The sequence below is a fragment of the Monodelphis domestica genome, chromosome 2 (assembly GCF_027887165.1).
Source record: "Monodelphis domestica isolate mMonDom1 chromosome 2, mMonDom1.pri, whole genome shotgun sequence".
In the NCBI taxonomy this organism is placed as follows: Eukaryota; Metazoa; Chordata; class Mammalia; order Didelphimorphia; family Didelphidae; genus Monodelphis; species Monodelphis domestica.
The window spans coordinates 113,583,368-113,597,577 of NC_077228.1; the positions used below are offsets into that span (position 1 = coordinate 113,583,368).

Sequence of the window (14,210 nt, forward strand, 5' to 3'; positions counted from 1 at the left end):
AGCCAGTCATTAAACATTTATCAACATATTCCGGAATAGCTAGCAATTTGTATTTATTTATTAAAAATTCTTTCCTTCTACCTTAGAATTGATACTAAGTATTGGTTCAAAGGCAGAAGAGTGGTAAGAGCTGGGCAATTAGATTTAAGTGACTTGTCCAGGGTCACTTAGATAGGAAGAGTCTGAGGTCAGGTTTGGCCCAGGACTACCCTCTCTCTAGACCTGGCTCTTTATTGATTCAGCCACTTAGCTGCCCCAACAGCTAGCACTTCAGATGACTGAGACAAGATCCAAAATAATCTGCATAAGCTATAACAATTGGTTCAAGTCTGATATGATAAAAAATAAAGTAGCAATAAATGTCACAATATTCAATATCATAGATACAATAAATGTTGAATGACTATTGACTAGGTCAAATTCTACATTTGGGTTAAAACAAACCAACCACACAAGTACAAGAGGAGGTGTGGCTAGACAACAGTCTGTGTGGGAAATGATGGTAGGGACAATAGTAAATTCAGTTAATTAAAAGTGCAACAGGAGGGGGCAGCTAGGTGGCTCTGTGGATAGAGATTCAGCTCTGGAGGTGGGAGGTCCTGGGTTCAATTCTTCCCTCAGACACTTCCTGGCTGTGTGACTTTGGGCAAGTCACTTAACCCCCATTGCCCAGCCCTTACTGCTCTTCTGCCTTGGAACCAAAATTTAGGATTAAAAAAAAAAAGTTGTTTTTTTAAATTAAAGAAAAACAAAAATAACAAAAACAGATCCCCTGAGATCTGCCAGCATCAGACTACATCTCCAGTATTGCATTCAGTTCTGAGTATCATGTTTTAGGAAGTCCTTGACAAGTGGAAGTGTATTTAGAGAAGAGTGACTGGGATAGTGAGAGAATTCATTGAATAGCATACCATAGCAGGAGATACAGTTGGAGCAAATGGGGATATTTGGAGCTGAAAGCTATTTGGAATTCAAGGAATAAAGTCAGGCTGGTTATAACCATGGCATTCTCCTGAGTGTGGCTTTTTGTACAAATCTTACTTTTGAATGAATCACTGTGCTTTACACATGTACGTGCTTAACAAATGTTTCGAATTAGAATTGAAGACAAATTCCAAACCAGTGTAAGGGAGTGAAAATTTCCCCTTTCTGGGGAAGTTGTTGCTTCTGATCTCTGAGTCCTCCTCTCCCCGCTTCTAAGCTAGAACTCTTGGGAAGAGTATGGCCCTGTAGGAAAAGGGGCTCAGCCTGTGATTTCTTTGGGGCAGAGAACTCCCAGATGAGGATATTGGCTCTACCAAAGCACATTATCAATTTAGATAGCTGCCTAGAAGACTGGGAGATTTAATCACTCTCCCAGGGTCACACAATGAGGCAGAATTTGAACTCAGGTCTTCCCTGTTACAAGGGAACTCCTGACTCTCATTCTCAAACAATGATGTAACAACTAAAATACACAAGCAAAGTAAAGGCTCACTAGCCTTTCCACAAATGTGACATTCCATCTCTCAACTTCTCTATCATTGTATAGTGTCTTCTCATGTTCAGATGCTCCCTCCAGCAAGATCTTTACTAGTCTTGTCTTGTATATATAAATGAATATATATTTATTATTATATTGTTATATAAATATATTGTATAACAAATATATTATATAGAATATATCAATATATAGAGGACATATATCCTTTAGATATTTATATGTAAATATATAGAGAACATAATTTTTTCTACTCTATAGAATTTATTGGGTTGGTAACTGGACCAGTCAAACATGTACAAAATGGCACTCATGCTAATCCAAAGTAGAGTGCTGGGGGGGGGGGGGCAGGGGCAGGGGCAAGAGACAATTACTGGCCTGTCAGGGAGGTTTTGAGGTGAGGGGGCTGGGCTCTGGCAGCCAATTCCCCCCCCTCAACCCCAGGAGAGGGGCAGAGGCACAGCTACCCAAGAGACCCTGGCCTGGCTTTGATTACAAAACTCAGCATATATATATATGTATATATATATATATATGCTGAGTTTTGTAATCTATATATATATATAATATATATGCCTTATTTCAAGGAGGTTTGGTTATTCCATCCCCCAATGCCCAGGTAGGGCCAAACGCCAAATTGTAGGGAGGAAGTGGGCTGGAAAGGTGTGAGAAATGTAAGTGTAGCCTTTTGTTCTGGATGTGTTAAGATTCCCATCCTGTGATACCAGAGCCTTGTGATTGAGTTGATCTGTTTTGTCCTCAACCCTTGTGACCCCCTGCCTGCCATTCCCCCCTCCTCATCCATATACCTTCACCCACCAGTGTGTGACTTTGGGGCCAGTTCATTCACACCCAAGACAAAGTGCTCAAGGTTGTTTGGCAACTAGGAAACCCCTCCCCCCCAGGGTTACTAATTTCCAACCCCACAGAGGAAAATGATAAAGAGATGTGAAGAAAAAAAAAGATTAGGATTTGTAATTGGAAGATCTGGATTCAATTCTGACTTATAATAATAAGCTATGTCATTTATGGCATGTCACTTCTTGGCATCTCGGATTCTTCACTTGTCATCAAGGGGGTTAGATTCCCTGATTTCTTGGGTGTCTTCTAGCTCCATTAATAAATAATAAAGTGCAGCTGGGTAGCATAGTGGATAGAATGAAAAGCCTGGAGTCTGGAGGTGCTAAGTTCAAATCTGACCTAAGAATTGTCTGAGCTGTGTGACCCTGGGCAAGTCATTTAACTCCCATTGCCTAGCCCTTGCTTCTGTCTTAAAATTGATAAAGATTGGTGAGGGTTCAATAAATAATAATAATAGATGATATGCATATGTTGCATTTAGCTTTTCAACACATTTTCTCATATGATCCTTACATGAAACCTGTGATGTGGGTGCTACTTTTATCTCCATTTTTCAGATGTGTAGACTGATTGAAAACAGAAGCTAAATGTTTAGCAATCATCGTCTAAGAAGACAATTTTGGAAGACCAGTTGTTCTAACTTCCAGTCTAGCAGTTCACTGTACCATTCTGACTCTGTGGTTCTAAGGAAGGAATTTCCATCTGTCTCTCATCTCTCTCATATCGATCTGCCTGTCTGTCTGTCCTGTGGGGTCCTGAAATAGTGTCTTTTTTTGTTTTTAAAGGATTCTTCAGCCCCAAGCTCTCCTCCTGAGGAATGATCTCCTTCACTCTCAGACAACCATCCCTCTTCCTTTCAGGTATTCTCATTCCTCAGCTGTTAGAATGGGAGCCACCAGGAGGTGAGAGGTCACAGGCCAGCTGAATATTTACCCAACCCAGCCTTTCACTTTCACCAATCAGGAAACCACTTCAAAGTGACAGCCTCCCCTCCCACAGCTCCTGTCTGTCCCACTGGACATCATCTTTTAACTCAGCAGAAGTCAGTGAACAATCAATCATTTATTAAATGCTCACTACAAGAGAGGAACTTTGCTAAGTTCTGGAGAGACAAAGAAAGATGCTGGCAGTGAGCTAGAACCTTCTATCTGCCCTCTGTCACTCTACTCCCTGCCCCTATCTTTCTTGGCAAACAGCAATCCCAAATCTTCTGTCTCCTTGAAATTGTGAGTCCTCTCGCTTTCCCAGGTTGGTTGTTAAGAGTCAGATGGCTTCGAGTGGTCTTGCTTTCTGATTTGCACTCTTTAGGATTCCTTGGGATGCTAAAGGTTGTGAGCAGGAAGGAAACTTAGACCTGTCCCCTCATTTTACAGATGGGTAAACTAGGACCCAAAGAGGTGGAACCATTGGCCCAAGGTCATGTGATTAAGTAGTGGCATAACAGTATTAGATCATTTTCTTGATCTGGAAAAAAAAAGCCCAGTTTTCTAGATCTGTCCTGTTACCCCTCCCCCCCCCCAGGCAATCCTAAAGTACAGAATCATAGAGTCTTGGAGATAGTCCAACTATGACCCAACCAACCATAAATCCCCTCTGTGACACCCCAAGAGCTCATGGAGGGTAGGGATGATATATTTTGAGTTTGAAGTGACTTTAGGAACCATGTAAGTTCACTCTCTTCATTTTATAGATGAAGAAACTTTGGGTTTAAGACGTGTCTAAGGTCATACTGAGAGAAAGTGGTGAAGCCAGGATTTTATTTTATTTTTTCTAAACCCTCTATTATCAGTTTCAAAGGAAGAACACTAAGGGCTAGGCAAAGGGGATTATGTGACTTGTTGAGAGTCACACAACTAGGAAATGTCTGAGGTCAGATTTGAACCCAGGATCTCCCATCTCCAGGTCTGGCTCTCTATCCACTGAGCCATTTGGTAGTCATCCAGTTTCTGTGCTAAAAAGGAACTTTACTTTCCCATAGCTAACAGTCCCACAGAAGAACAACTTCAATTGCTACAATGTTCTTTATTATAAGGAGTCCAAATCTGACTCCCTGGAATTGCCACCCACTGATCTTTATTCTTCCCCTTGGTCCCTCTTCAGTATAAAGGAATGTCCTCTGAACATTAGATGTAGAAGTCCTAGAGTGGGTGTCTGGTCTTTTGTACTGGCAGAGAATCAGGGTTTGAGGGAGAAGCACCTGTCTCCCATCTTGGGCCCCCCCCACCCCCCCCCCCATCAGGAAACCACTTCAAAGTGGCAATGGTATGTATTAGTAAGAGGTGTTGTGTTACAGAAACAACTTGGAAGAGTCCAGTTCCTGCCTTCACTGTGCATCCCATCCAGTTCAGTTTAAAGTAGCTCTAGCTCAGATTAAATTAAATTGATAATAAAAAGTAGTACACACCTGGTCTAGAAATTCAGTAGACCCTGCCCCTCGGATAGCAGACAGAGATGCTATTTAAATAGTATTTTGAAAGGTTTATGAAATGCTTTTCATGCAGTAACTTATTTGACTATCACAACAACTGAGTGGCATTGCCAAGGCTCAGTGACTTATGATAGTATCAGAATTGAGATTTGATTTCTAGCTTGCTACATATATATCCCTCAATGTTCTCTTTCCTCTGAGACCTCCTCCCCCCCCCCCCCCCCCATGGTACTCAGAGTTTAAGTTAGAAGGATAGGGACAAGGAGCAGCTAGGTGGCTCAGTGGAGAGAGAGAGCGCCAGGCCTGGAGATGGAAGTTTTGGCTTTGACTCTGACTTCAGATATTTCCTAGTTTTGTAACCCTGGACAAGTCACTTACTAATCATTGTCTAGCCCTTACTACTCTTCTGCCTTGGAACCAATACACAGTAGTGATTTTAAGGCATAAGGTAAGGATTTAAAAAAGAAGGAAGAAAGAAGGGAGGAGGATGAAAAGGAGGAGGAGAAGGAGGGGAGGAGGATGAGGAGGAGGAATATGGAGGAGGAAGAGGAAGAGGAGGAGGAGGAGGAGGAGGAGGAATATGGAGGAGGAAGAGGAAGAGGAGGAGGAGGAGGAGGAGGAAGAGGAAGAGGAAGAAGGAGATGATCCTATGTCACAGCTGTCTTGGAAATGGCTGTAATAATGTCCCTTGAAGTGAAACTCTAGAAGCAGGTCACCATCAAGGTCACTTACCATCCCTGGAACTTTCAAGACTAGATTGCCCCTCACTAGCAACCATTCTCTTATGTGTTCAGACTCCACTTTTAGAATATAAGTTTCTTGAGGGCAGGGACTGTCTTTGATTTTGTTTTTGTATCTTCAATGTTCATCACATAGTATGTGTTTAATTGGCAGCTAGGTGGCACAGTGAATAGAATGCTGAACCTGCAGCCAGATTCATCTTCCTGAGTTCAAATGTGACCTCATACATTTATTAGCTATGTGACTGAACAAGTCACTTACTCCTCTTTCCCTCAGTTTGCTCCTCTGTAAAATCAGCTGGAGAAGGACACACAGCAAACCACTCCCCATTTCTGTATCCTTGCCAAGAAAACCTTAAATGAGGTTGTGAAGAGTAGGACACAATTGAACAACAACATATGTTTCACAGAGGCTTTTTTCATTCATTCATTCATTCATTCATTCATTCATTCATTCATTCATGATTCATGGGGCGGGGTACTGATATAACCTCAGAATGGAGGGAACACCATTCTGGATGTTTCTTCCCACTCCTGCTCTCCTACCAACCTCTATTCTCCTTTTTCTTTCCTCAGAGACAAGTTAAACTTTCCAAGAGTGATGCTGTGGCTTTTTTTTTTTAATCTCTCATCTTGAAAGTCATTTTAGCTGAGGGAAAGCAGGATTAAACTTTCATAACATGATACATATATCTTGCTTTTCTTCTTTCTCCCCCCCCAAGGTAAATTTGAGCCAAAGGAAAGGCAAGATTTAGTATCAGGGGACAAGATCAGATCTGAAGAGAAGCTTCCCTCTGGTCCCTTCCCCACCCCCTCGCCTTTCCAGTTCTCTCCCAGGACACAACTTCAATGCTTTTCCAATGTCCCGGTTAGACAGTCATTAACTCCTCAGGCTAGGAAAGACACTGGACTCTGCTCTCTAAATATTGTACTCCAGCTGAAATGTAAGGGTGGATTATAACTCAGAGGAAAGCTCCCACTGAGAACACAAAGCAGAAGATTAGATCTGTGATACATCTCTGACATATGTTCAGTTATTGCAAGGACCATTTCTCTCCCCCTGTTAAGTCCCTTTAGGATCAGTTTTACCACCTGAGAGTCTTAGGCAAATCTGTATTTAGGGAGCTTCAGGAATCTATTAAATGCAGAAACCAGGAAGCACATGGGGTGGGGATGGGCCAAGTGTCTCTCCCAGATAAAGACAAACTCCCTTCACCTTGAGGGCCAACTTCATGCCTAGGGCATCCCTCCAGGATAGTTCCCACCTTTTCTTCTTGCCTCCCACTTCGCCCTGATTCCCTTACAGTGCTAGGCACAGTCTTATTTAAGGCTAGCAGGAGCCTTTTCAATTTCCCCTTCAGCCAGACGGGGACCCTGGGGTCTTGCTGACAACACAACATAGCCACTTGTGGTCTCTGTGCAGTGACAGCTGGGTTTTTCCCATTTCTCTCTTTCCCCCCTCCAAATGCACAAAAGCTATGGTTTACAAGTCAGCCTTATCTGCAAGAGGCTCCCTCGAGTGGCCATAAGGTGGTACTGCCATTCCCCATTTAATTCCCCAAGCCTCCGCAAGGGACTTTCATACAAAGCCCAGAAGTCCTTTCCATTCCCAATTTTTACTAGTCTCACACTTTCTTGCTCTTCTTCTTCTCTCCCTTTCTTTAATTCTCCCCCCTCCACCTTCCCTGTGGCTGTGCAGCGACAGTTGGGTCCATGTCCCACCTCTGTCTCTGCTTATATTTTGATCTTGTTTTGCTCCTGCTTTCTTCCTTCATTTCTTTCTCCATCTCTGCCACCTTGTATTCTCATATTTTTTGCCCTTTTTTGTGCTTAGCTCAGGACCCCACATGCAGTATGTTCTCAATACATGTTAATGGATCGACTAATCCCTGTTTCTATAGGTATTCTCAGCCTGTCTCTGTCCAATCCCACCCTCTTCTTCCTGGTACCATACTACAAGTTTCCAAGCTTTCTGAAAGAACTTTGGAGGGGGGGGGGCAGGGGGGCAATGAGATGGCTCAGTGGATTGAGAAACAGGCCTAGAGATGGGAGGTTCTGGGTTCAAACCTGACCTCAGACACTTCCCAGCTGTGTGATCCTGGACAATTCACTTAACCCCCATTGCCTAGCCCTTACCACTCTTCTTCCTTAGAGCCAATACACAGTAATGATTCTGAGTCAGAAGGTAAGAGTTAAAAAAAAAACAAAAAAAAACTTTGGACAGGACTGAAAATGCCTCACACCCAGAAGGACCACAACAAGATTCAATGTACAATATTCAGAGTTGAAGGCACAACAAGAGCCAGGCTTCCTTGGGGCAATTTGGAGGTTGGGTGGCAAACTTTGGCCAAGGAAAGCTTTTCTATGACCTGGAGATTGGGGCACCTGCCTCTTCTGAACCCTGAAGGGAACAAGAGCTCTGTCCTCAGTCCTCCACAGCTCTGTGACAACTCTCAGATGTGCCCTCTCACCAAAACAACTGGCAGGCCTGGGTGAAGGGACAGCTGGTAGGGGGGGTGGGAAGAGCGTGTGTTGGGGGGGAGAGAGAGGGGAGCAAAAAGGGGAGACATGTGGGGAGAAGTGAAAGGGAAGAAAAGCGAGAGCACGAACTATCTGTGATGGCAGGGCCCGTGAAACACCTGCTAGTCCTTTGGGTTTCCAGGCGATATCCTTTCACTCGGACAGCAGATAGCAGCCAAGGCAGGCCAGGAAGGTTAATAGTTAACTGATTGGGAAAGCAAAGGATTTTCCTCCTTTTCTTTGAGCTCCCTGCTCTTCCCTCCTCTGCCCACTCCCCATACTCTTTACCCTGAACCAACTCCTAAAGACAAAGAACTTTCTCTCTTCTGATTCTGCTCTAGATCAGACCCGATAGAGCATGGTTCTGGATAGCAGAGCTCCATGTGTCTAAATGGCAAGGCAAGGGAGTCAGCGAAACCCAGGAGCCTGAGCAGAGAGAGAGGAAACCAGGGACCCTGCCATAGTCACCCTCTGGAGGCTATGCAGGGCCAGAAGGTCTGAATTGTGAGCACCACCCCCCACCGCCGCCCCCACCGCATCCCATTTGTTTCTCCTTCTCCCCCCTCCCACTGACAGTATCTTTCTCTTTGTCCTGTCTGGAAACCCTGGACTTAGCAAAGCTGGATGAAGGAGAACACCTTTAAAAATGGCCCCAAAAAGGAACCCCCAAGCCCCATTTCTTCTAATTAGGCATGAAATCTTTGTAACTAAGTGAAAAACTGTTTCCCTTGAGGGATTTTAGTCCATTCATCACTGTTCGAATTGAGCGTATAAGGGGTGGGGGAGAGGCGGGTTTAGAAAATTCAAATCTAATGAATTAATAACTGAATATCCCTGAGGAGGGGGGGGGAGGTTCAGAGAAGGGTGGTGTGTGGAGAAGCTGAGCTATAAAACACCAGCATCTCGAAGCCTTGCTTTCCACCAGTTTCCCCAATGGACAGTCCTGAATTATTTCTCCTTAACAGACTGTAACACAATGCTCCAGTCTCTTTATGTTGGGGGCGGGGGGGGGGGTGCGTGGCATGTGAAGGGGGGGGTGGCTTGGAGCTCACTGCCTTCTCCATTCGTTGAGATGGACAGAAGTATATTGTGCCTCAGTCTATGTGTGTGGAGACAGCTGTGTGTGGCAACACATGCAGACAGCTGTGTGTGTGTGTGTGTGTGTGTGTGTGTGTGTGTGTGTGTGTGTGTGTGTGTAGCGGTGCCTCTCCAGAGACTGAGCTGGGGGACTCCTTTGCCACAGCCCACGTCAGGGAGGCATCTGTGGGAAAGAGAGCAGGACAGACAATATAAAAAACCCTAAACATAGTGACAAGCCCGGCTCCATCAATATTTCATACTACCTGAATCGGTGCGCTTAGACTGCTGCCAGCTGCTGCCGCCGTGTATATTTAACCGTGTCACTGGCTTCCCCTCCTGCTTGTGTGTTTTCTTGCAACATGCCCATGAAATAAAGATTAGCTGAATAATCAGACGTGTTTGTAAATGGGAAATGGGCCTGGCCAGGAAGTGGTTGTTCCCTAAGGTGGGCTCATTCTCCCCTCACGCTATTCTTTGAAGGGTGCTTTAAGCAGATGCCAGGGAAGGGTGAACTTTCACATTCTCCAGATCCTAGTCCTAGATGGTTGGGAGAGGGAGAGAAGGAGAGAGGAAGAGAGAAAGAGGGGAAAAGGAGAGAGAGAGAGAGAGAGAGAGAGAGAGAGAGAGAGAGAGAGAGAGAGAGAGAGAGAGACAAAGACAGAGACAGAGACAGAGAGAGAGACACACACACACACACACACAGAGAGAGAGAGAGAGAGAGAGAGAGAGAGAGAGAGAGAGAGAGAGAGAGAGAGAGAGAGAGAGAGAGAGAGAGAGAGAGAGAGAGAGAGACTGAGACTCTGGATCTTTGGCAATGGAGAGCACCCTAGTCAATGTAGGAAGGAGGGAAATAAGATTCCTGTAACTACTGGCATTTCTTCTTAGTCACCAGAGAGGTTTGGGATTGGAGTAAGATGATATGTCAGCCAGCCAGTTGTTCAGTCTCCTTTGCCCCTGTCCAGGTCCCCAATCTTCAAAGAGATACACAGCTCAAGGCAAAGGCCAAGAGAGACCTTCTTGGCTAGTCCCCTGGTTCTGTAAGCCTTAGAGCTATGAAGCTCAGGCACTTCCCTGTTATAGCTGCTGCCCCTTGGCGTCCCCACTGCAAATAGCTCCAAATGTCATCTCCATTTAGCTGCTTTGCAAGCCAATTTGCCCCATCCTAATGCAATTTGCTGAGGCCCATGTGGGAGCAGAGAGGGCAGCCGGAATCACCTTCTCTCTCATCAAATCCCTGGTGGGGATCAGCTGTGGGACAGGGCTAGTTTTCCCAGTAATGGCTTGTAGGTGGCAAGTTCAGGGCTAGAGAGGGGGTCTGGGTAAAAGATTGTGATGGGGAATGGTTGATAGGAGGGTCACAAAGAGATACGCTATTTCTCCCCATCCAGTTCCCCTGATTTCTACCCAACATCTACCTGATTCCTTCTTCTATATCATTTTGTACTACATTCAGGCCATTGGGGAGACACTATACTTCTATCCTATGGTGCCTTGGGGTTAACAAGGAATCCAGGGAGTCAGACATCTCTGCTTACCTGGAGAAGGGAGGGTTGAGATAGCTGGCATTTCAGCACAGAAGTTGTGTATTTCAATTACTACAAGACAGAGTCAAATTTCCTAAGCCATGACTATAGCATCTAGTTGCTAGAACTGCTCTAGCAAGGGCCCTGGAGTCCTTATCCAACCCAGAAAGGAGGCTGAATTGCCAAGCCCCAGGAGGAGGTTGATAAAGAAGCTATCCTGGCATTGTGTTTCACAAGAATGATGGTGTTTGGGGCCCCTCACCAAAGGAAGGCTACACTCATTCCAGTCTCTCAACCGTGCCAATAAGTAGCTTGGTGGTTTAACTTTCTGAGATACCCCCAAGTTCACTAGGCTATTAAGGAGTCTTATATCCAGTAACCCTGTAGTTCTTTCCTCCAGTGAGACCCCAAGTCACTGCTTCTAACCCCAGCCAGAAACTCCCAAACTCTAACCTCCATCTTTCCCCGCATCCATACTAAGGGACCCAAGATACTAGGGTCACTGTCACATCTCTCTATGCCCATCACCACTTTGCAGTTATTATATCAGGACTGAAGATGCCCACATGAGACCCCTGTTATGAATACGGTCCCTTTACCCTCAGGATGAGCTTCATTCTTTTTGGAATGATAACCTAGAAGCCTTAGTCCCTCACGGAACATTCTCTCATGGAAATGTAGCTTCCTCCCAAGGAGCCTGGGTCTCAGCAATGGGCCAGTTAGGGAAGGGGGAGACAAGAAAAGCTCTCAAGCCAAGTGAAGTTCCTTGGGGAACTGGGAACAGCAGATTCTGAGGAACACCTTCCGTAGACCAACCTCCCAAATATGAGCAGATGGCATCAGTAGTGCCTTAGGATAAAAGACTAAAAGCAAGAGTTCCTAGGCCTGATTCTTGGGTTGACTAAGGAGAGGAGGTGGCCACTGGCCAGGATTTTTTGTTTAAATTGAAGAGAGCTCACAAAAGTGTCTACTATGACCCTGGGCAAAATCTCAGTTGAGTCCATACCCCCTTTCCCCCACCATATAGTCACACACACACACACACACACACACACACACACACACACACACACACACACACACCTTCAACCTCCTGACCACCTAACAGTGGTGAAGCTCTTCAGTAGAGTGCTGCTCTTAGAAAATACTGGTAAGATACTGACCCCTATTCAGTGCTTTGGGATCTCCCCTAGAGCCATACCAGAACTACATGTAGGGTGGCTGTTTAGCCTCAAAATCCAAGTCCTCTGATGTTCCAGAGCAGTGGTACTAGGGGACTGGGAAGCCTATTATTAGAAAAAACTCCCAAAGAATTCCAGCAGATTTTGCACCCTTCATCCCATTTCTTAATCAAGCCAGGGAGGCCCTTTCTGACTGGGTGTCAGGACGTTTGTTGCCTTCCGAGCTCCAGCCTTTACCTAAGCTTCGGATTTTCAAGGAACGACTGGGAATGCAAACCCTTGGAACTGCAATCCCGGGCGCTCCTGAATGCCTCCAGTTCTCTCTCCCCCACTCCCCCATGGAGATGGAGACAGCCGGTCATTCTGCCTCGCGCGCACGAACACACACACGAACACGCGAACACACACACACACACAGACACGCATGCCAGCATCAGGAAAGTGGCCCAGCGTTCTCTGAGGCACGGAGCTAGGGGATGGGAAGGGAGAGAGGAAAGACATGGGGGCGGGGTGGGCAGAGCCAAATGGAGCCGCGAACTCTCTCCCCCCTTCCCTAGGCAGCTGCCCTCCTCCCGCGTCTCTTCCTCTCTCTCGGTGGTATCTCAACGCCCCAAAGGTGAAGGAGTATGTGTGTGTATATGTGTGTGTGTGTGTGTGTGTGTGTGTGTGTGTGTGTGTGTGTGTGTGTGTGTGTGTGTGTGTGTGTAGGGGGGGTTCTTTAGTAGAGGCGGCCAAAGGTTTGGGGAAAGGAGAGGGCGAGACAGACGCTGCCCGCTGGGCGAGCCGGGCTAGAGTCCCTCGCTGCTTACCCAGCCTGCCGATGTCTGTCTGTCCGGCTGCCCGCTTGCCTTGGCCCCCGGGGGCTTCGCGGAGCCTCGCTCCCTGCCCCCAGCTCGGATTCACAGAGACGAAAACATCCACATGGAGCCCAAATTCATTAAAATCCACGTCAAGCCGCCAGCCACTTATCTGTATTCCTCAAGTCGCCCCGCCGCCGGTCTCCGATCAGCGCCTTCCTCTAGTTGTTCAGGGTTCCCCAGCCCCCGAAGCCAGGGCTCGGCTGCCTTGATTTTGGGGAGGGGGCGCCGAAAGGGGTGTGTGTGTGTGTGTGTGTGAGCGCGCCGGGGTAGGTGGCAATCTCTTTTCTTCAGAATGATCCAAGCAGTGCCTGTCTTCCGATTTTTTCCACCGCGACTTTCCGGGCTCCCTCTGACATCAGCAATCCCAGCGCTTCCTTCCCTTATTTCTCTTCGACTCTTTCACAGTCCTATTTCCTCCGGGGATCTGTTTCACACACACGTGTGTCTATGTGTGTGTGTGTGCATGTGTGTGCGTGCGTGTGTTGTCTCTCCTTGTATCTCTCTCTTTCTGTCTCCTCTCTTTTTAATCTCTCCTTCTCCTCTCAGTGTCTCTCTCGTTCTCCCTTTCGCTCACTCGCTCGCTCGCTCGCTGAACCAGCTGAAAAATTCCCAGGAACTGCGCTCAGCCCCAGCTCCTGCTCCAGTCTGGCACTGACGGCTCATCGCCCGGCAGCTACAGCAGCCGCGGCGGCAGAGCCTACTGAGCCTGCCCCTCTCTCTATATTACCATGCAGCTCATTATCATAGAGGCCGGGCGGCATTAACTCTCTCCCTGCCAGCCGCACAAGGGCTGGGGGCTGGCACCAGCCGCTGCATCTACGCGTCCCATCTTTTCCCCTCTGCCTCTCCTCTTTCTTTACCCCTCCCCTCCCCACAGCCTGGCGCGCTTTTCCTGGATTGCCTCTCTTGGCATCTGTCCACAAAGGGAAAAGTCCTGTTTGGCATAGGGGAGGCTGCCTGGCCGCCAGTCCGGGCTGGACCTAACCGGCCACCTTAAGCGTCCCGCGGGGGCAGTGGAAACCTCTGACGGAGCTGGAGGATTCAGGGTCAAAGCTGCGAAAGCCAGGCTGCCAGAGCTGCCGGATCGGGGTAGCGATGAGAACAGGAGGTAGCAGGACAGGGTGGGCTCAAAGGGGCCACTATTCCACCACATGCCCCTGGACTTGGGCATTCCATCCCCGTCTCATCCTTATTTCTGCCTGGCGGGGATAGGGACCGCAGAGGGGGTGTATCTGCCCCCTCCTCCCAAATGGGAATCTTATTCTCACATAGGCAATATAGATAAGCAAGTAAACGTCGATTGTGGTTTCCGCGCTATTAAAAAAAATAGTATTTTTAAAATGCAAAGACCTTCCCTGTTTTGTATGTAGAGGTTTCAGTTGGCGGTTCAAGGTTGAGAAACACTAGTCATTTTTTTTTTCCCCCGGGGAAAGGAGAATTAGGTTTTAGAATTAATTAAGACCTGCGTTCCTGGGGAGGGGAAAGAGATACCCGCTTGACCGCCCTTTTAGTAAGCGATTTCTGAACGCTGATGTTA

At 46.8% G+C, this 14,210-nt stretch overlaps 1 protein-coding gene across 1 annotated transcript in view; it reads right to left on the minus strand.

Moving 5' to 3' along the window:
- The window catches only part of PLXNA2 (plexin A2), a 345,165-nt gene extending 331,480 nt beyond the window's left edge, over positions 1-13,685 (minus strand). Inside the window, exon 1 of the mRNA XM_056815875.1 lies at positions 12,623-13,685. The gene's annotated coding sequence lies outside the window, so the exon portion shown is untranslated. The remainder of the gene's footprint in view (positions 1-12,622) is intronic.
- Positions 13,686-14,210: the final 525 nt, after the last annotated feature.